The sequence below is a fragment of the Hibiscus syriacus genome, unplaced genomic scaffold, assembly GCF_006381635.1.
Source record: "Hibiscus syriacus cultivar Baekdansim isolate YM2019G1 unplaced genomic scaffold, ASM638163v2 tig00000910_pilon, whole genome shotgun sequence".
Classification (NCBI taxonomy): Eukaryota; Viridiplantae; Streptophyta; class Magnoliopsida; order Malvales; family Malvaceae; genus Hibiscus; species Hibiscus syriacus.
In genome coordinates this window covers 86199-110414 of record NW_024061831.1, presented here as the reverse complement: position 1 = coordinate 110414, position 24216 = coordinate 86199, and the positions used below count along the sequence as shown (strand labels likewise).

The following is a 24216-nucleotide window of genomic DNA, read 5'->3' as shown; positions in this document are numbered from 1 at the left end:
TTAATTCTTTCAATTTAATTTATTTTATTTGTAAATAACAGTGTTTGAAACCTTGACCTTACCCTCTCAACTTCAAAAATCCAGTGTTTTAACAAGTCTCTCTTCCTCTATATATATTCATTCACATCCTTCACCTTTTCTTCACAAAAACTCAAAAAAAGGTAAACTTTAAACCGAAAACAAACCAACCTACCTACAAAAGAATGCCTGATAAAGACAAGTGTGATGTCGGCATAAATGAGCCAAGATTGGTGGCGAGGAAGTTTTTGGCAAGGCCGCAGCACGAAGGAGTTGGAGCTATCGTAAGAAGAAGCATTGGCCGGTAAGTCAATAATTTTTTTCCCCATTCAAATCTATGAATTCGAGTTTTTTAGATTAAAGGGTACATCTTTTTTGCAGTTTCGAGATAAGATTCTTTGACCCTTTCCTTGTTTTGGATGAATTCTCAGATTAGTGTCTGTTTTATGTTAGTTCTTTTTTTTTTTGGTATTTTTTTGTTTTGTCCCTCTTTTCGTATTTTATAAAGATTTTGATTTTGGAACTTGCAGTCACAGCACCTGCTGGATTTCCCGATCATCCACACAGAGGTTTGATTTCAGTTCCTCCCTAACAAGTTTAGATTCTGTTTCTGAAAATGGAAAACTATTTGTATTCTAATACAATACTCTGTTTGTTTTTTATTCTTTTTAACAGGATTTGAGACAGTCACCTATATGCTACAGGTTTGACTTCTTTTATGTATTTGAATATATAAATATTATATCTGTATCTTCTATATATTAATATTAGTGGTATATTTGAATTGATTTTGCATTAGGGGTCAGTTACACATGAAGACTTTGAGGGGCATAAGGGGACCATCGGAGCAGGTGATGTTCAATGGATGACTGCTGGAAGAGGCATTGTCCACTCAGTGATGCCTGCACCACAAGGAACCCAAAGGGGTCTTCAACTTTGGGTCAATCTCTCCTCCAAATATAAAATGTAAGTTCATTAAAAGATGGGAGTTCTAAAATTCAGGACATAAATCAACAAGATCAAGCTCGAATTTAATCGAAAAAGTTTTGTGGTATCAAAATAATGTAGTTCAAACAATCGAACAAAAAAGTAAATACGTCAATGATTTTGTCATGCTAAAGTGGTCTTGTATTCGCCCATTTTTGAAGAAAGAATCTTTAATCATGAAATGGTTTATTGCTTGTCCCACTAGCTACACATTATATCCAAAGCCTTTTTTGTTGTTGTATATTGCCCAAATTTGGGTAGATGTAGGATACGTCATACGAGTGTAAATTTAATATGCATATTTTTTAATCCTCTAAATTATTGTATATGTATGGAATACATGTATAAAGAGTTTAATCTTTATTTTCATGTTATTATTTATAGGATTGAGACAAGGTATCAAGAGATGTCAAGTAAGGATATTGTTGAAATCACAAAAGATGGAATCAAAGTTAGGGTTATAGCCGGTGAAGCCATGGGAGTAAAGTCACCAATTTATACAATAACCCCAACAATGTACTTGGATTTCACTCTGGATCCCGGAAGTCACTTCGACAACCGATACCGAAATCGTGGAACGCCTTTGTTTACGTGTTGGAAGGAGAGGGTATCTTCGGGTGGTCAAAATCATCACCGGTGAATGCTCACCATTTGCTTCTTTTGGGAGTCGGAGATGGCTTGGAGGCATGGAACAAGTCATCTAAATTGTTAAGGTTCATTTTAGTCGGAGGTGAACCATTGGGTGAATCATTGGTGCAATTTGGACCGTTTGTGATGAACACTAAAAAAGAGATCGATCAAACAATCGATGATTTCGAAAATTATTCCAATGGATTTGAGAAAGCAAGGCATTGGAGATCTGAATCAGGTCTTAGTCTAGACTTTTGATTCCTTATTTTGGTTTAAGAATTTGTCGATTTAATTTTATCAATAAAGTATTCAAAATGATAAAACAATATGAGCAATACCTGAAAAAATATTTTGATAGATATAATGTTGATTCTAATTTATCTATTTATTTCCCTAGTAACACCTTAAACCAGCTCTCAAATATTTTATAAATTCAAAAGTGTCATATTGAATCATCGAAGTAACCGAAAAATTACTAGCAATCATTTTTGTCATCCCAAAACATGGGCTAAAAGTTTAGGGATTAATATGAGAAAAATGAGATTAATACAAGAAGATGAAAAACTTTAGGGACTTAATTGGAAATAATTAGAAACTTAGGAGAGTTAATTGAATAAAATTGAAATTTAATAGCTTAGTTATTTATTTATTTATTTTTGAGAAAATTAGGAACAGAATCGAACGAAAAAAACTTGGGAGCTTGTTTCGTGAACCTTAGAAATATACAACGTCATGCCTTGTAACTTGCCCAATAATGCCTTAGCCTGCATTCGTCTAGGTCTGATGCCTAATGATTTGAGGCCTCAAAAACCCTTACATTATCGATTAGTTCGGTTTAATTTTTTCGATCGATAACTTCTGTTAACCATTAACAGAAGTTTGAGTTGACAATTAAAAAAAAAAATTTAAAAACACCCACATAATGACCTAAAACCACTAACCCAAACCATACCTAATTCGATTTGATCTGATTCACTTTGTTCCAACTTGAACCTAAAACCAAAAATACTCAAAACCTAACATGTTTTACCAAACACATTGATTGATGGTTGATTCTGACAGTTGATTTTCACCTACTTACTTTAAAAATTCAATTTATTTTATTTGATTTTAATTTGTATATTTATATTTCAGACTCATATGGTATTATTTGATTTTTTAAAAGATATAAATATATTGTATTTTTTATCAAAATAATTATGTCTCACCTTAAGTGTTATATCAATCTTTTAATTAATCTAAGGTGTTATACCATTTTGTATAAAACTTTCTGAATTTTATGATTATTATTAATTGTTATTCGTGTATTATATGTTCATGGTGTGATATTATCGAGGTAATATATATACTCTATATTTGTGTTGTTTGGTTATATGAATTATGTGTCTAGACTATTGTATTAGTATTGCTATACGCCCATAACCATTTTTTTATTTAAATTAAAAAAACACTTCGAAGTTCAAGATGCAATACCCTAGAAGTATAGTAACAAAATCAGTTGGAACTTTTGATGCCTTTTTGTATTTCTGATAGGCAATGCTCTTCTGCTCCGGGTACGAGGTCCTCCACTACCTCAAAAGTTCAAAAAATGATCCCAACAGAGGGGTGACACTTAAACTAGATATGAAAAAAATGTATAATAATGGAACTTCATTGCTCTGCCATGGGAAAATTGTGCTTTAATGATTCCTTTATTAATCTTACCATGAAGCGCTTCCCCACAGTTCCTTTTTGTGTGAATCAATGGACAGGTCTCGAAGCTTTTTAAGTTGGAGAGAAAGCCATCGGCAAGGAGACTCACTCTCCCCATACTTTTTTTTGTTTTGTGCGTAGGGTCTCTCATCACTTCTCCTCATTGAGCAGCGAAAGGGACTATTAAAGGAGTTTGGGCGAGCATACGAGGCCCACAAGTCGATCAACTTTTCTACGTAACTGATAGCTTATTGTTCATCAAGAGCTCCATAGACAAAGCGAGAAGACTCAAAGATGTCCTCTACTTGTATGAAGTTTCATTAAGACAAGATAAATTATAACAATTCTATTATCTACTTTAGTTCCTATACCCTTGAAGAAGATAGAAAAAATGATCCGAGAAATTTTTGGATTTCAAGAGAAGGAGATTGTAGAATATATTTGGGTCTCCCGCTTGTGGTGGGGCATAATAAAAAGGAAGCTTTCAGTTTTATAAAAGACAAGGTCGTGAATGGAAAAACCGATAGGGAAATAATCAACGTTGTTTGGGCTCTTGTATAAGATTTTATCGAGGTGAACACGAGCTTGATCAAAATTGTCCCCACGCACAGCAATGGTCTAAGACTCGCATGGAAACTTCCTATGGTTAGGTGCATTAAAATTAATGTTGATGGAGCTTTTATCCAAAGTAACAGTGAGACGAACATAGCTTGGTTACCCGTGAACACCGTGGATAGTTTTAGAAGGGCTTGACTGTAAACTTAAGAATCCCTAAGCCCCTGAAACAACGGAAGTAATGGAGTTCGTTCATGAAATTAGAATGATAGTTGAGAATGAGTGGAACCACGTTACTATCAAAGAAGATGCAATTTCTATTGTTAAATGTAAATAAAATATCTTTATTATCAGATTATTGCTCAACGAGACTCGTGATACTCTTTTGTACCACCATAACCTCAAGATTTTTTACATCAATCGAGATGCTATCTTTTTAGTTTTTTGAGCTTTGTCAAGCACCAATGCTCTTTGGTTCTATTTTGATGAACCGGGTTAATCAAACAAGTTGTACTACTTGATGCTTTGGGTATTTAAATGAAAATATTACCAATTCAAAAAAAAAAAAAAAAGTCTTCCGCTTACTCCTCAATCACAATGCCATTCCCTTAGATCTATGTCTCTTCAATTTCCTTGGCTACATTTCAACACATGGAGGATGATTTATATCACCAAAATGGTTAATAGAAGATGAAGTATGAATCTAAAATGCAAATTGAAATGAAAAAAAAAAGTATAAATGTTCAAACATGATGATAGAGAGCTTTTCTTGGAGCTCACAAATGAAAGCAAAAGAAGAATCATACCCTTATAGAGAGAGGAGGAAGAATGGTTGGAACATTAAAATGTTCAACACTTAAGTCCCTAAATCCTAATTAAAACAAAAGTATGCAACCCATTTTTTAAATCCATGAGCAAATTGTGCTCTAGGTCCCCTACTTAACACTAGTTCAAAGTCTCTATTTTATCATCTCTTTGAGGTCTAATTTTGTTTTGAGTAAATTATGGTAATTACAAGATAGTATATGTTCAAAATATTTCAACCATTTGACAATAAATATTCAATCGTCCTACTGCAGTTGTTGGTACTTAAACTCGTGATTTCTAGAAAAAATAATGATTATTTTAATCAGATAAGTTGATTAGTGCCTCTGAGGTCTAATCTTTATTTAATTAAAATCAATCTCAATGCATCGAGTTTAATTAAATTTATGATTCAGATTATCAACTCAAGTTAACACACACAAATATATATATTGAATTTAAATCGTTGTGACTCTTAAACTTTCAACATTTAATATTTGATTACATAAACATTTTAATAATTGATATGTCATCCTCAAGTTATTTTAGATTTCTCATCTTCAATTTTAGGTAAAATATGGAAATATTGCACTTGATAAATAAAATTTGTGAAATAATATTGTTGGCGATTTATTTAGAGATCTATGGTACATTCGACTATGAGTGTAAACGAACTTGACTCAAAAACTCACGTCTTAAACTTTCAAACTCAACTCAAACTTAAAAATTAATATTAAATTCAACAAATCAAAAAGACTTAACTCAAAAAAAATCATAAACTCAAGATTTAACTCAATTCAAGCTTGATTCAAACTCCATTTTAAACTCGATTCAAACTCCATTTTAAACTCAATTCAAACTCAAAGCCTAAAAGGGCATTTGGAAATAATTTTCAACCAGCAATAGACACACCTCGGTTCAAACCTAGCTGCGTTATTGCCCCCAACACAATGCTGCCTTAAACCCGTGTATCCTCTCCTTTTATAATATCCCCCAGCGCAAAACTGTCTTAAACCTACCGATGTGGGATACTGGATTGTTTTCAATTTGGAATTCACAGGTCCTTGTTCCACTCGCTTCAAGTGCTCATCATTTCGAGCTCAATTTAAACTTGGAAACAAATGCTAAATATGCATTAATGGAATTAGTCAAAGAAATAAGCGTCGTTTATGCAATTACCCCTGAAATCAGCACTGCTAGTTTCAAGGCAAATTACAAAGGTTCGGTTCATTCTTCAAGCAAACTTCCTCTTGAACAGTTTAAAGCAATCAACTCAAAGCCAATAATGTTGTGTATTTATTTCAGTTATAGTTCTTTATGATGCTGACAAGGCACCAAATGACTTTCCTTGCCAAATTGCTTACATTTAATCATGTTAACACTGTGGCTGTTAACTTTGCAGATTATGGAGGTACTTGTTCAGATTGCAAGGAAAGAGGAGTTTGACCTATCCATGGATTTTGCTGCCAAGATTGCTGCCAAATCAAAGCAAAACTTGAGGAAAGCAATCATGGCTCTTGAAGCCTGCAAAGCACACAAGTAAGAACTTGAAGCAAATCTCCCTACTTTTTCCAGTAAACTTATGAATGCAATCCATTTCCCCACCTTATAGGACTCTGCCAATGCAGCTATCCTTTTGCTGATGATCAACCAATCCCACTCGGATGGGAAGATGTTTTGATCGAACTTGCATCAGAAATCCTAGCTGATCCCTCACGTAAAAGGTAAGTTTGTTGTGGATTTTGTTCATATGGAAAAAAAGAAGTGAAATCCTAGCTAATTCCAATTTTGCAAGTTTAATTTTACATTTACGTGAATTTAATCATCATTCTAAAGATAATATATTTAGCTTAAATTAGTCCTCGCATTTAGGTTTCTCTTAATTTAATCTATGTTTAGGATTGTTTTTTTAATTAGTTGTGTATATTTATTTTGCATGTTGATATGTTTATGTATAAGTATGTGAATGATTTATTTAGGAGTCACATAACATCATTTTGCATAATTTGTATGTTACCTTCATGTGCATAATTTAACCCCTATCGCATAATTAGATTAAGGGTTTAGGGTTTAGGATTTATGATTTATGGTTTAAGGTTTATGGCTTAGGGCTTATGGTTTAAGGTTTGAAATTTGGGATTTAAGGTTTAGGGTTCATTGCAAAGACATTAATTAATCAACTTGGTACCGATTTATGAGGTAAGTACAATGTAACAATTGGACTTGGGCTGGTTAATTAAAAAAATTAAAATTTGAGGGTAGTTGTATTATAGAATTTTTAAAATTTTATAATTATAAATAGTGTATTTTAATATATTTTTAATAATGTTATTTTAAAAAATCTAAAATTATAATATAACATTTTTTTCGAGCTGCTAAGAAGCTTTTCGAGTCGAGTATCGAGTAACTCGTTTCGACTGGTTAAGAATTCGAGTCGAGCTTGAGCTCGAGTCGAGTCTATTCGATCCGAATATTTATCGTGCCTTGATCGAGTCGATCTCGAGTAGCTCACGATCTGTTTCGTCTCATTTACAGCCCTACATTCGACGTTATATTCCAAAATCTCGTCAAGTAATAATGACAATTATCATTGAAGTCGTTGTCATTTTCAAACAACTTTAAGGTGGTGTTTGGTTCACTGGAATGTTTATGAGGGAATTGGAATTTGTGAAGGAATTGGAATTTGTAGGAATCTGAATCTGAAACCTGTTTGGTTGGTAGGAAATTGAATTGAAATCCAATTTCATATTTTGTTTGGTTCGCAGACATATCAGATGAATTTGATTTCAGTAATGTAAAATGACATAATTGTCCTTCTTGTTTTTTGCTTAATTTTAGTTTGTTTTATAACTTACATGTAGCAATATACTATAAAAATTTAAAAAATATTAAATTTTCATTTTATTGATTGATTATTCATTTCAATAAATTATAAAAATCATAATAATAAACATCATAAGTTAAAATCATCCCAATTAGGGATGGCCATGGGTCGGGTTGGGTCGGGTTTTTGGTCTACCCGACCCGAGAATAAGGGAACCTCCACCCGAGACCCAACCCGACCAAAATAAAGTTTCACCCGACCCGACCTGAATATATGAATTAGAAACCTAACCCGACCCGACCCGAAATAATAAAAAATTGTTGAGTTAATCGATCAATGGAATTGGCCAAGAGGGGGTGAATTGGCAATAAAAATTTTGGTGGAAGCTTTTGCAGAAAATTGAAAAGATTTGTACAGAGATTTAGAGTGGTTCAACTTTCTCAACCAAAGTCTATGTCCACTACCTTAGCTATCCACACTAAGGATTTTCCAACAAATTCACTAATTTGTTCTTTATTTTGAGGCCAAAGAGATAACCTTACAACTCCCTCAAGAATATACCCCAATTCTTGAGAACACTCTTTCTCAAAGAGAAGATTACAAATTTGCAAACTTACAAGGAAATCCTCACAAGGTAGATTGTTTGAACAATTCTAGAACAAAGAAAAGAACACTCAAAAATGAATACAATTGAGTACAAGTAGTTTTCTTGAAAGCAAAATGAATATTGAATGAAAAATAGGCTTGAAATGCTTAAACTTGAGGTTTGATGCTTTCTCTTTGATTCTCTCTTGATTCTTGTTTCTTGTGTTTTCTTGTTTTTGATCAATGGCTTCTAAGCTTGTTTAAATACTCCTTCAATTGATTCTGAACGTTGGGGATGATTAGTGGAGTCAATGGAGTCGCTTTAGTGTGAAATCAATTAATAAAACAGCTTGGAGCGTGAGGGAATCGGTACCCTCTCATGGGGAATCGGTTCCCTAAGTGTAAAATTCAAATATTTCGACCGTTAAACAGGGGGAATCGGTACCCCCTTGGGGGGGAATCGGTTCCCTCCAAGCATTTTGTTTTTCTCGTAGCCAAACCATTCAGGGGGAATCGGTACCATCTTAGGGGGAAATCAATTCCCTCTGAGCAATCTGAAATTTTTGGCTTTGAAATGGGAGTAATATTTTGATATTCGAATAATTATATCGAATATACTCGGAAAACCTTTTGGAAAATCTTAAAATTCATTTAACTTAATTTGTTATATCGAAATATCAAAATATTTTCAGCAATCTCCCTCTTTTTGATATAACAAAACATTTTAGTAATTTTAAGATTTTGAAATCAAGTTTTGAAATTACTCCCCCTTACTCTAACACTTCTCCCCTTTAAAAACACTTTAACATTTCTCCCCCTTTATGTTAAATCAAAAAAACTTTTAAAAGATCTTAAACAATTTTTTAAACCATTTAGGCCAATTGATTATCAATATAGCTTAAGCTGCTAAGATCACAATCAAGAGAAAGGTTAGCCATTAGTTTCATAATCAATATTCATAAACAATGTGACATGGCAAAATTGGTTATATATCTAACATAATGTAAATGATGCAATAATGAATAAATTTAACCAAACCAAATATATAGAAATATAAGTTCAAACATCCATAATCCATCAACCAAATTCAAAAATCCAACAATTAAAGTAAAAGCAATCCAAAGTCATTCAAAATGTTGAAAACAATAAGTTTAAAGTTTTGATCCAATAAAGCTATGCAAGAAACAGGGCCTAATATACCATCGGTGCATCAGGAGGAGATAAATGTGACCAAATATTGGTCACATCACGTGAAAGTGCATCGACCCTTTCATCCAAACTATCGAAACGATGATTCATCGTTTCAGTGGTAGCAGTCAGATTTGAATCGACGGATGTAAGCCTCAAATCAATGTTCTCCATAAATGATCGGAAGTATGGAGGAATTTGATCTTCTTGATGTACTTGTTCCTCTGGTTGTGCTTGTTCCACGTATTGTTCTTACTCATCGTCGGAGTCGTCGGCTTCCGGAGGTTGTTCATGAGTACGAACCCAAAGACCAGTTTTTTCATTGATCTTCCATCCCGATTTGGTTAAAGAAAATAGGTTGATTTGATTTTTGAGGGGAAAAGAAGAATCAATACCAACTCTAAGCCCAGCCTTCTTAAACAGATTACTAAGAATACAACCGTAAACTAAAGATGAACAAAGTTTCTTATTAGGAAAAAGATTTACGGTTTTGACAAGTTTAACAAAGATAATCTGTAGAAGGTTGATTTTAAGATTATTTTGGACACAATGTAGCCAAAATAAATCCATGGCTCGGAGAGTAGAGTAAAGGCCTCCGGATGGTCAAAACCACCAAGAGATCATGAGATGAATAAAACGGTCGTGACGATCTAACACACTCTGTTGAGTTAATCGATCGATGGAAATGGCCAAGAGGGGTGAATTGGCAATAAAAAATTTGGTGGAAGCTTTTGCATAAAATTGAAAATATTTGCACAGCGATTTAGAGTGGTTCGACTTTCTCAGCCAAAGTCTACGTCTACTACCTTAGCTATTCACAATAAGGATTTTCCAACAAATTCACTAATTTGTTCTTTCTTTTAAGGACAAAGAGTAACCTTACAACTCCCTCAAGAATTATACCCCAAATTCTTGAGCACACTCTTTTTCAAAGAGAAATACACAAATTTGCAAACTTACAAGGAAAACCTCACAAGGTAGATTGTTTGCACAATTCTAGAACAAAGAAAGAATACTCAAGGATAAATACAATAGAGCACAAATGGTGTTCTTGAAAGCACAATGAATATTGAATGAAAAATAGGCTTGAAGTGCTCAAACAATGAGTTTGATGATTTCTCTTTGATTCTCTCTCAACTCTTGATGATTGTTGTTTCTTGTTATTGATCAATGGCTTCTAAGCTTGTTTAAATACACCTTGAATCACTTCTGAACGTTGGGGATCATTAATGAATTTATTGGAGCCGTTTAAGTGTGAAAACAATTAATATTTCTGCTTGGAGCGTGGGGGGGAATCGGTACCCCCTCATGGGGAATTGGTTCCCTAAGTGTAAAATTCAAATATTTCGACCGTTGATCAGGGGGAATCGGTTCCCTCCGAGCATACTGGAATTTCTCGGAGCCAAACCATTCAGGGGGAATCGGTACCCCCTTGGGGGGGGAATCGGTTCCCTCTGGACATTCTGGAATTTTTGGCTTTGAAATGGTTCGAAATACTTTGTAAAATTATTTTAAAATTATTTTAAGGTTAAAACTTAATTTTACACTTGAGTAAGGATTAAAAATGACTTTTGAAAGATTTGGAGTAATATTTTGATATTCGAATAATTATATCGAATATACTTAGAAAATCTTTAGGAAAATCTTAAAATTCATTTATCTTAATTTGTTATATCGAAATATCAAAATATATTCAACAATCTCCCCCTTTTTGATATAACAAAACATTTTGGTAATTTTAAGATTTTGAAATCAAGTTTTGAAATTACTACCCCTTACTCTAACACTACTCCTCTTTAAAACGCTTTTAACATTTCTCTCCCTTTTTGTTAAATCAAAAAAACTTTTAAAAGATATTAAACAAGGTTTTGAAATCATTCAGCCAACTGATTATATATAGATAAATAGCTTAAGCTGCTAAGATCACAATCAAGAGAAACGTTAGCCATTAGTTTCATAATCAATATTCATAAACAATGTGACATGGCAAAAATTGGTCATAATGCAACTAATATGTAAATGATGCAAAAATAAACATTAAGCTCAAAATGAAAGTTAAAACCAAACCAAATATATAAGCATGTAAGTTCAAATATCCAATTATCCATTAAATTGAAACATCCAAAATAAAACAATCCATGAACATCAAAATGTTTCACAATTCAAAGTTCTGAGTTCGGGATGATAAATCCATTGGCCCGCTTCCTTATCCTTTTTCATCTTGCTTTCTTCAAGGAAGTAAGATTGATTTGGTTTTGAAGAGGGATAGGAATATCAAAAGAGACCCTAAGACCGAGTTTGATAAACAAATTACTAAGGAGACAACCATAAACCAAGGTTTCTATATTCTCGGAAGGAATAGTGTTTATGGAAACTCACTAAAGATGATTTGTGGTAGATTAATCTTCTTTTTATATTGGATACAGTATATCCACCATATATCTATGTTCCTAAGGGAGGAGTACCTACCTCCGGATGGTCTAAACCACCAAGAGATCATATAATGAAGGAATCTATCACAATAAATTCTTAGGGTACTCTCACTATCCTTAGACTTATAGGGTGAATCCACAGTCTCTTTTTCATTAAACCTGAGTTATCTAGTCCAAAATGAGTAGTGATTGTGCTGGAGTCAATAAAATTGAATTGTCCTAAAAGATAGGATTGAATTCCTATAATTTCATATCGGCGCTCGTTTTGGACACATACCACATTGAAATAGAAAAATGTGGACTAATTGATGATAAACCAAAGGTTTGAGTTTAAAGAGTTTATCAAACTTCTAGGATTTAAGAGTAGGAAGATATTGGAAGTCCATATCTTCTATAGCTTGAATCGAAGGGATACGTTCTTCCCGGATTTTGTATGACTCAAAACAAGTATGGTACCTATGATATAGATCTTGTCTATGACCAGGTACGTGAAACAAGAGTTCAGAATGGTCATATTTGGGTTATTTGGATTGGGTGGAGGAATAAGAGGTCGGTTTTGACTTGAGCGACTAGACAATATCCTAGGTCGTTTAGGATTTGGCATGGTTTAAGAATCGGAATAGAATATGTAACCTGCAGATTTAAACACATATATGCAATATAATCAAACCCAAAACTCAAATGAGTCCTCAATATTTCAAGGTTCTCTAAACCGAATCCTAAAGGGCAATGTTTTGAAAAATTATTTGGAAAATAATGTTTGAAAATCATAATACACATAGTTTTTATGAAAACAACAATTCTCGATATTTTTTTATTTCAAAATTAAAAGATAATTTTGAAAAATTGAGTGTTTTTGACGAAATTGGTTGTAAAATCATCATATAACTAATGCTCGATGTAATGTTCATCTTAGAACTAATCAAAACTAGTCATAAGTTCAAAAATCAATGAAATAGAGGATTTTGAAATATTACCTTGAAAATTTGGATTTTATGAGAATGTGATGTTGTTTGCAAGGATTAGAAGTTGAAGAAAGATATAATTCCGACTTGTATTTGATGATTTTGGCAAAAGTGGAGATTTAGAGAGAAAGAGAGGATGAATGATGTTTAAAATAGAAGAGAAGGTTTTGAGAGAAAAGGTTTTTCTGGGCGTTTAATAACCAGAACCCATGCGGGTTATTGATTCCCTAAAGGAGGGAATCGGTTCCCATTCAAAGGGGGAATCGGTTCCCCTTCAAGGGGGTATCGATTCCTTCTGTATTCAAAAAACGGTATTGTAAACACTCAAAATGCTAAATTAATTTCCTCTAGTGGTATTGACAACTCATATTTCGAAAAATTAACTATGTTCTATCAATCAAATCTATCATTAAAATTTATTTGAACATATAATCAATTTTCACAAAGAATCATAAACTCCCCCTAACTAATAGCAAAGAATGCAATTAAAACTAATTATAAGCATTTTTCATTTATTCTTAAAAGTGCTAAAATTATTTTAAACACTAAGTGAAAATAGGTCAGTTAAACCTAAATCTCTCCTAAGTGTCCAAAATCATTCCTTGTCTAAAGGTTTTGTAAAAATGTCTGCTAATTGGTGCAAAGTATCAACAAATTCTAGAACTACATCTTCCTTACTGACATGGTCTCTAATGAAGTGATGTCTAATTTCAATGTGCTTAGTTCTAGAGTGCTGGATGGAATTTTTAGTGAGACAAATAACACTAGTATTGCCACACTTGATAAGAATGGTACCTACTTCAATTCCATAATCAAAAAGTTGTTGTTTCATCCATAAAACTTGTGCACAACAACTACCAGCTGAAATGTATTCGGCTTCAGTGGTAGGTAATGCAACACAATTTTGTTTCTTTTGAAACCAAGAAATTAGCATATTTCCAAGGAATAGGCAAGTACCGGAGGTGCTTTTCCTATCTAATTTGCATCCTCCATAATCCGCATCAGAAAAGGCATGCAAGCTAAAGCTACAGTCTCTAGGATACCAAAGTCCTAAACTAGGAGTGTCCTTAAGGTATCTAAAGGTTATCTTAACATATAGTAAATGTGATTCCTTAGGGAATGATTGAAATATAGCACATAAGCAAACACTAAACATAATGTCCGATCTACTTATGGTTAGATAGAGCAAAGAGCCAATCATTGACCTATATAATTTAACATCCACACATTTACCTCCTTCATCTATGTCAAGCTTTGTTGATGAGCTCATTGGAGTGTCATGAGGTTTCCCATTTTCTAGTCCAAACTTCTTGAGCATAACTTTGACGTACTTAGCTTGATTGATGAAGATGCCATCTTTTCTTTGCTTGATTTGAAGCCCCAAGAAAAATGAGAGATCCCCCATCATGCTCATCTCAAATTCACTTTGTATTAGCTTGGAAAATTCTTGGCAAAGAACATCATTAGTAGAACCAAATATTATATCATCAACATAAATTTGAACTACTAATAAATCTTTACCTTTATGCTTTAAAAACAATGTAGTGTCAACCTTCCCTTTTGAAAAACCTTTTTCAATTAAAAAGTTTGACAATCTTTAATACCAAGCTCTAGGAACTTGTTTTAAACCATAAAGCGCTTTTGTCAATTTAAGAACATAATTTGGAAATTTTGAATCTTCAAAACTTGGAGGTTGTTCCACATACACTTATTCTTTTATAAAACTATTTAAAAATTCACTTTTAACATCCATTTGATATAATTTAAATTCATGAAAACATACAAATGCTAATAACATTCTAATTGCTTCTATCCTAGTTACAGGAGCGTATGTTTCATCATAGTCTATGCCTTCTTCTTGAGTATAGCCTTGAGCAACAAGTCTAGCCTTGTTTCTCACTATATTACCACTTTCATCAATCTTATTCCTAAATACCATCTAGTACCTATAGTAGATTTATTACTAGGCCTCTTAACTAATGTCCATACTTTACTTCTCTCAAATTGATTTAACTATTCTTGTATAGCCATAATCCAATGTTCATCATTTAATGCTTCTTTAATATTCTTAGGCTCTATGAATGAGATAAATGCAACATAATTACAAATATTTCTAAGAGAAGATCGAGTTCTTACCCCTTTTGGATGGATCACCTATAATCTCACCATCCTTGACATAGTTGTACTCTCTTGGATAAGATACTTCCCTTTCTTCAATGGTTGGATTCTCGAGAGGATCTTGAGTTTCCTCATCTTTCGTTTCTTCCTTTGATGATGGTTCTCCAACGTCATGTCTGACGTCATTTGTATTTATAACACCTACATCATCATTCAAACAAGAATCTTTCCTCGAAAGGAGATTATCATCGAAAACAACATGTATAGACTCTTCTACAACTAAAGTTCTTTTATTAAATACTCGATAAGCTTTAGAATTTAAGGAATAACCCAGAAAAATTCCTTCATCACTTTTAGCATTAAATTTGCCAAGATTGTCTTTACCGTTGTTTAAAACAAAACATTTACATCCAAAAGGATGAAAATAGCTAATGTTGGGTTTTTTTTAAAAGTTCATATGGAGTTTTCTTCAAAATAGGCCTAATTATTTCTCGATTAATAACATAACAAGCGGTATTTGTGGCTTCCGCCCAAAAATATTTTGGCAAATTGTTTTCACAAAGCATGGTTCTAGCCATCTATTCTAAAGTTCAATTTTTCCTCTCAACAACTCCATTTTGTTGTGGGGTTCTAGGAGCTGAAAAATTATGGCTAATACCATTAGAATTACAAAACTCAGTAAATCCAAGATTTTCAAATTCAGTTCCATGATCACTCCTAACACTAGTAATAGAGTAATCTTTTTCGTTTTGGATTACTTTTGAAAAACGTCATGAATTTTTCTAATGCTTCATCTTTAGTACTTAAGAATAGAACTCAAGTATATCTAGAATAGTCATCTACCAAAACAAATGCATATTGTTTTCCACCCAAGCTAGTAGATCTAGATGGCCCAAAAAGATCTAAATGGATCAATTGTAATACTCTACTAGATGATACGTCATTAATGGATTTAAAAGAAATTCGCCTTTGTTTTCCTTTAGCACAAGCATCGCAAATTTTATCATTATCAAATTTTAGCTTTGGCAACCCTCTAACTAAATCTCCTTGAATCAATCATTGCAAAACACTCATACTAGCATGTCCTAGTCTCATATGCCATAACCAACTATCATGCTCATCCTTAGCAACTAGGCATAAATTAGTCATATTGATAGAATCTAAATGCACCATGTAAATGTTTCCTATTCTATGACTAACAAGCATAATCAAAGTAAATGCAATGTCAATCAATTTTGCAAACACTTAATTTAAAAATAAGACATTGTATCTTTTGTCAAATTCATCTAATCGGATTATGCTTTAATCTATTCACATACAAAACATTATGCAATATTGATTATCGAGATTAAGAGCACATGCATAAAGTTTTTGAAAAATGTTATGCATTAAAACTTTATAATATTTAAAAAAAATATGCATAATCATTAAGAAAAATTTAAGGTCAAAATTTTGCAAAACCAAAGTTCCTGAAAAATCGATATCAATTGTTAAAGAGATATCAATTACATTTTAAAAACAATTTTGACCAAAAATTAATATGATGAACTAGAGTTTATAAAACATTACCAAAAACTATTATGTTCATCATACAATATTTTTCAACATACATGAGATAAAACATAATCATTTAGAATTAAAAACCTCATGCATGCATAAACTAAATGAGCAACCAATAAAATAAAACATTAAGTTTAGAGGTTACCCATTCCTTTTTCATGTGTGGCTAAAACATCTTGAATATCATCATCTTCATCACCATTGCTCTCACACACCTACAAGAGACATTTAAGTAGATTTTGGTATCCAAATTACTCTGGATCCTTGAACATTAGTTTCAATGCCTCTTGTTCCTTTTGGAACCCATACTTGTCTAATTTTAAATTGTTTTCCTTTCTTTAAAGGACAAGTATGTTCCTTATGACCATGATAATGACAATGTAAACATATTGTCATTATTGAACTAGATGAATTATTTAAAATGATCTCTTTTTCTTTTGTTAAACATTCAAGCTTAACTTTTAAATCGAAATTTTCTTTTTCAAAACTTTCAAATTTCATTTTTGAAAGCTCTAAATCCTTCTTCAAGATTTCATTTTGATTTTCAAAATTCATTTTCGTTTCTAAAAGAAGTTTGTTTAATTTGACAATTTCTTTTTCAAAGTTTTCAAATTTTATTTTTGAAAGTTCTAACTTCTTTCTCAACATTTCATTTTGATTTTCCAAGTCTGATTTAGCTTTCAAAAGAATATCATTTTTAGCAATAAATTTAGAAATCAATTTATTGTATTTGGAGTTCATGGTCTCAAACTCTGAAAATAATTCATCATAAGCACCTTGTAACTCATTAAAAGATTTTGAATTTAATTTATTTGAGTTAGAAGATACCTTTAGCTCTGTGAGAGCTAATAGAGACATCACATTTATTGGTTCTTCTTCTTCCTTGTCTCCATAGATCTCCTCAAGCTTATCCTACATCTCCTTGGCACTTGAATAAGAAGAAACTCTTTTATATACATTAGGATCAATTGCACAACATAACATGTGCATAGCCTTTGTGTTTTGTTGAGCTTTCTTCCGTTCTTGATCACTCCACTTCTTTGCCTTCTTCGTAGGAGAAGAATATCCTTTTCTCGATCATCATCCAAGCTTCCATATCAAATGCTTGGATAAATATCATCATGAAATTCTTCCAACGACGATAATTTGTTCCATTGAAGTGAGGAGGCGCTTTAATTGGTCTAGATTCTTCCATGGAGAATGAACCGGAAGTGGACGCCATCTTTATCGATTTAACTCTTCTCGGATCTACTCAAGAGGCGGTTAAACCTTCAAATGAGTCAAGCTCTGATACCAATTGTTGAGTTAATCGATCGATGGAAATGGCCAAAAGGGGGTGAATTGGCAATAAAAATTTTGGTGGAAGCTTTTGCAGAAAATTGAAAATATTTGCACAGAGATTTAGAGTGGTTCGACTTTCTCAACCAAAGTCTACGTCCACTACCTTAGCTATCCACACTAAGGATTTTCCAACAAATTCACTAATTTGTTCTTTCTTTTAAGGACAAAGAGTATCCTTATAACTCCCTTAAGAATTATACCCCAAATTATTGAGCACACTCTTTTTCAAAGAGAAATACACAAATTTGCAAACTTACAAGGAAAACCTCACAAGGTAGATTGTTTGCACAATTCTAGAACAAAGAAAGAACACTCAAGGATAAATACAATAGAGCACAAATGGTGTTCTTGAAAGCACAATGAATATTGAATGAAAAATAGGCTTGAAGTGCTCAAACAATGAGTTTGATGCTTTCTCTTTGATTATCTCTCAACTCTTGATGATTGTTGTTTCTTGTTATTGATCAATGGCTTCTAAGCTTGTTTAAATACACCTTGAATCACTTCTGAATGTTGGGGATATTAATGAAGTTATTGGAGCTGTTTAAGTGTGAAAACAATTAATATTTCTGCTTGGAGCGTGGGGGGAATCGGTACCCCCTCATGGGGAATCGATTCCCTAAGTGTAAAATTCAAATATTTCGACCATTGATTAGGGGGGAATCGGTTCCCTCCGAGCATACTGGAATTTCTTGGAGCCAAACCATTCAATGGGAATCGGTACCCCCTTGGGGGGGAATCGGTTCCCTCTGGACATTCTGGAATTTTTGGCTTTGAAATGGTTTGAAATACTTAGTAAAATTATTTTGAAATTATTTTAAGATTAAAACTTAATTTTACAGTTGAGTAATGATTAAAAATGACTTTTGAAAGATTTGGAGTAATATTTTGATATTCGAATAATTATATCGAATATACTTAGAAAATCTTTAGGAAAATCTTAAAATTCATTTATCTTAATTTGTTATATTGAAATATCAAAATGTATTCAACACACTCGCATTATCCCTTCGTTTATAATGAGATCCTACCGTCAATTTTTCATTGTCTAACCCGTCATTATCTAATCATAATGCTTTGGTTATGTATTCAAAGTCAAGATGAAAGAATCGTCCTAGAAGATAGGATCAAATTCCTGTGGTAAAGGTTTTCTCCCGATTTTGAATGCAAACGCCATTAGAGTAGAAGATACGAATGAGTTGATGGTAGACTATTGGTTCAAGCTCAAAAAGTTTGTCAAATTTCCACTCTTGAAGAGTATGAAGATGTTGAAAATTGATATCTAACATGGCTTGAAGAGATGGGATGCGTTCTTCCCGGATTTTGTAGGACTCAAAGTATTAACAAAACCTAAAATGGAGATTTTGTCTACGACCGGGTTCATTGAAGCAAGAATTGTGAATGGTCATGTTTGGATCATCGAGATTAGGAATAGGAATTTGTTGGATAGGTGGAGGATTTGGAGGTGAGTTTCGAGGTTGGCTAGAACGACTAGAAGAAGGTCTAGAATGTTTGTGAGACATGATTTAAGGTAATCGGAATGGAAAGAATAACCTACAATTTTAAAACACATGTATGCAATATAATCAATCTCGAAACTCAATTGAGTCCTCAATATCTCAAGGTTCTCTAAACCAATCCTAATGGGCAAAGTTTTTTAAAACTATTGAAAAATAAGGTTTTAAAAATCAATATACATATAGTTTTCATAATAACAACATAATTAAATCAAAAAAAAAATTTAATTTCGAAAAGTTTCAAAATTTTGAAAAATTCTTGTGTTTGTGATGAAAGTAGTTGTAAAATCTAGTTTCTAAACACTAAACAATCAATGCCCGATCTAAAGTTCAACCTAGAACTAATTAAAACTAATCCTATGTTCAAATATGATAAAATAGAAGTTTTAGAAAAATACCTTGAAGAATTTAAGATTTGAGTGAGATTGGATGAAGTTTGCACAAATTTGATGATTTCAACAGGTTTAGGAGTTGATATTTGAAGTAATTCCGATTAAAAACGGTGTTTTTGATGAAATATGGAGATAGGGTGAGAGTATAGAGGAGAACATCATGAAGAAGAAGAGAAGAGAGTTTGAGGCAAAAATCTAGTAAATGTGATTCATTAGGGCATGATTGAAATCTAGAACATAAGCAAACACTAAACATAATGCCCGGTCTACTTGCGGTTAGATAAAGCAAAGAGCCAATCATTGACCTATATAATTTAACATCCACACATTTACCTCCTTCATCTATGTCAAGCTTTGTTGATGAGCTCATTGGAGTGTCATGAGGTTTCCCATTTTCCAGTCCAAACTTCTTGAGCATAACTTTGACGTACTTAGCTTGATTGATGAAGATGCCATCTTTTCTTTTCTTGATTTGGAGTCCCAATAAAAATAAGAGCTCCCCCATCATGCTCATCTTGAATTCACTTTGCATTAGCTTAGAAAATTCTTGGCAAAGAACATCATTAGTAGAACCAAATATTATATCATCAACATAAATTTGAACTACTAATAAATCTTTACCTTTATGCTTTAAAAACAATGTAGTGTCAACCTTCCCTTTTGAAAAACCTTTTTCAATTAAAAAAGTTTGACAATCTTTCATACCAAGCTCTAGGAGCTTGTTTTAAATCATAAAGCACTTTTGTCAATTTAAGAACATGATTTGGAAATTTAAAATCTTCAAAACCATGAGGTTGTTCCACATACACTTCTTTTATAAAACCATTTAAAAATGCACTTTTATCATCCATTTGATATAATTTAAATTCATGAAAGCATGCAAATGCTAATAACATTCTAATGCTTCCATCCTAGCTACAGTAGCATATGTTTCATCATAGTCTATGCCTTCTTCTTGAGTATAGCCTTGAGAAACAAGTCTAGCCTTGTTTCTCACTATATTATCACTTTCATCAAGCTTATTCCTAAATACCCATCTAGTACCTACAGTAGATTTTACTAGGCCTTTCATTAATGTCCATACTTTACTTCTCTCAAATTGATTTAACTCTTCTTGTATAGCCATAATCTAATGTTCATCATTTAATTCTTCTTTAATATTCTTAGGCTCTATGCATGAGATAAATGCAACATAATTACAAATATTTCTAAGAGAAGATCGAGTTGTTACCCCTTTGGATAGATCACCTATAATTTCACCATCTTTGACATAGTTGTAATCTCTTGGATAAGATACTTCCCTTTCTTCAATGGTTGGATTCTCGAGAGGATCATGAGTTTCCTCATCTTTCGTTTCTTCCTTTGATGATGGTTCTCTAACGTCATGTCCAACGTCATTTATATTTATAATCCCTACATCATCATTCACACAAGAATCCTTCCTCGGAAGGAGATTATCATCGAAAATAATATGTATAGACTCTTCTACAACTAAAGTTCTTTTATTAAATACTCGATAAGCTTTAGAATTTAAGGAATAACCCAGAAAAATTCCTTCATCACTTTTAGCATCAAATTTGCCAAGATTGTCTTTACCGTTGTTTAAAACAAAACATTTACATCCAAAATGATGAAATAGCTAATGTTATGCTTTTTATTTTTAAAAAGTTCATATGGAGTTTTCTTCAAAATAGACCTAATCATTACTCGATTAATAACATAACAAGCAGTATTTGTGGCTTCCACCCAAAAATATTTTGGCAAATTGTTTTCACAAAGCATGGTTCTAGCCATTTCTTCTAAAGTTCGATTTTTCCTCTCAACAACTCCATTTTGTTGAGGGGTTCTAGGTCCTGAAAAATTATGGCTAATACCATTAGAATTACAAAATTCAGTAAATCCAAGATTTTCAAATTCAGTTCCATGATCACTTCTAACACTAGTTATAGAGTAACCTTTTCCATTTTGGATTACTTTTGAAAATGTGATGAATTTTTCTAATGCTTCATCTTTAGTATTTAAGAATAGAACCCAAGTATATCTAGAATAGTCATCTACCAAGACAAATGCATATTGTTTTCCACCCAAACTAGTAGATCTAGATGGCCCAAAAAGATCTAAATGGATCAATTGTAATACTCTACTAGTTGATACATCATTAATGGATTTAAAAGAAATTCGCTTTTGTTTTCCTTTAGCACAAGCATCACAGATTTTATCATTATCAAATTTTAGTTTAGGCAGCCCTCGAACCAAATCTCCTTGAATTAACCGTTGCAAAACACTCATACTAGCATGTCCTAGTCTCCTATGCCATAACCAACTATCATGTTCATCCTTAGTAACTAGGCATAAATTAGTTATTTCTATAGAATCTAAATGCACCCTGTAAATGCTTCTTATTCTATTACCAACAAGCATAATCCGATTAGATACAATGTCAATGACTTTACAACCATTAGTTTCAAACATGACATTGAATCCCTTATCACATAATTGACTAATACTAAAAAGATTATGCTTTAACCCATTCACATATAAAACATTTTTAATTTGTATGGAAGAGGTATTACCTATTGTACCTATACCTTCAATGTGACCTTTTGAATTATCACCAAAAGTTACTTCTCCTCCATTTTTGGTGTTAAGCTCTATGAACCGGCTTTTGTCTCCAGTCATGTGTCTTGAGCATCCACTATCAAGGTACCATGAGTTTGAATTTGTTTCTCGTGCCTTGTAGCAATGCTTCTTTTCCTTAGAATCTTCCTCGAATTCCATCAAGCTCAAGTTTGCTACTTCTTGTTCCTCTTCATCGGAACCTTTTTCATCACTCCATGTAGCCACGTGAGCCTTGTGCTTATTCTTTGATTGACCATTTCTCTTCAATTGTGGGCAATCATATTTGACATGCCCTGGCTTTTTGCATTCATAGCAAATGATAGGGTCCTTCTCTTTTGGTTCATTTTTGAGGCCTTCATTTCGTTTGAATTTTCTTCCTCGGTAAGGTCTCATCATTTTTCTGAACCGTTTGGCAAACAATGCCATTTCCTCGTCATCGTCATCGTTATCTTCATCCGAATCACTCTCATCTTTTGTGGATTTGAGAGCAACTCTAATGTTTTTCTTCTTCTCCTTCTCCTTTGGTGTCTCATCAATCTTATCGAGGTCCACCTCATCTTCAAGCATCATTTCATGAGTGAGGAGGGAACCGATTAGCTCTTCAAGAGTTAAGGACTTTAGGTTATTAGCCTCAATGATTGCCGTCTTCTTGGATTGCCACGATTTTGGAAGTGAGTAAACTAACTTCCTCACAAGCTTTTCGTTTGGAATGATCTCTCCATATGACTTGAGACCATTGACAATCGTTGAGAATCTATCTATCATAGCTTTGATATCTTCATTTGGTTTCATCCTGAAATTTTCATAGCTATGTGTTAGAAGACTAATTTTAGATTATTTTACCTCGTCAGTGCCTTTATGAGTGACTTGTAGTTTATCCCATATTTCTTTGGTCGTTGTACAAGATGGAACTCTTCCATATTCATCTGGTCCAAGAGCACAAAATATGATATGGATGGCTTTGGAGTTGAGCTGGAACATTCTTGTCTCTCTTTCACTCCACAATCTTGGATGAGTGAGAGGCTTGATATATCCGTCTTCTACAACATTCCATGCTCCCATGTCACTTGCTTGAATGAAATACATCATCATATTCTTCCAATAGGCATGGTTAGCTCCATTGAAGAAAAGAGGCTTGTTGACGGGCATCGAATCGAGACCGGAGTCGACATTTATTGTAGAGGCCATTGATGACTTGATAATCGATGTAACTCTTCCCGAATCGACTCAAGAGGCGATTAAACCTTCAAATGAGTGAGGCTCTGATACCAATTGTTGAGTTAATCGATCGATGGAGCCAAAAAGGGGGGTGAATTGGCAATAAAAATTTTGGTGGAAACTTTTGCAGAAAATTGAAAAGATTTACACAGTGATTTAAAGTGGTTCAACTTTCTCAACCAAAGTCTACATCCACTACCTTAGCTATACACACTAAGGATTTTTCCAACAAATTCACTAATTTGTTCTTTCTTTTGAGGCCAAAGAGATAACCTTACAACTCCCTCAAGAATATACCCCAATTCTTGAGAACACTCTTTCTCAAAGAGAATATTACAAATTTGCAAACTTACAAGGAAATCCTCACAAGGTAGATTGTTTGCATAATTCTAGAACAAAGAAAAGAACACTAAAAAATGAATACAATTGAGTACAAGTGTTCTTGAAAGCAAAATGAATATTGAATGAAAAATAGGCTTGAAATGCTCAAACTTGAGGTTTGATGCTTTCTCTTTGATTCTCTCTTGATTCTTGTTTCTTGTGTTTTCTTGTTTTTTATCAATGGCTTCTAAACTTGTTTAAATACTCCTTCAATTGATTCTGAATGTTGGGGATGATTAGTAGAGTCAATGGAGCCGTTTTAGTGTGAAATCAATTAATAAAACAGCTTGGAGCGTGAGGGGAATCGGTTCCCTAAGTGTAAAATTCAAATATTTCGACCGTTAAACAGGGGGAATCGGTACCCCCTTGGGGGGGAATCGGTTCCCTCTG

At 33.1% G+C, this 24216-nt stretch overlaps 1 long non-coding RNA gene and 1 pseudogene across 1 annotated transcript; one reads left to right on the top strand and one right to left on the bottom strand.

The window, feature by feature from the left end:
- The first annotated feature begins 538 nt into the window (after positions 1–538).
- LOC120115796 lies at positions 539–23176 on the top strand. Its single transcript, XR_005515510.1, has 5 exons — positions 539–587; positions 694–722; positions 818–984; positions 19786–19788; positions 23164–23176. It is a non-coding gene; the product is annotated as an uncharacterized LOC120115796 (long non-coding RNA).
- LOC120116077 lies at positions 5503–5641 on the bottom strand (annotated as a pseudogene).
- Positions 23177–24216: the final 1040 nt, after the last annotated feature.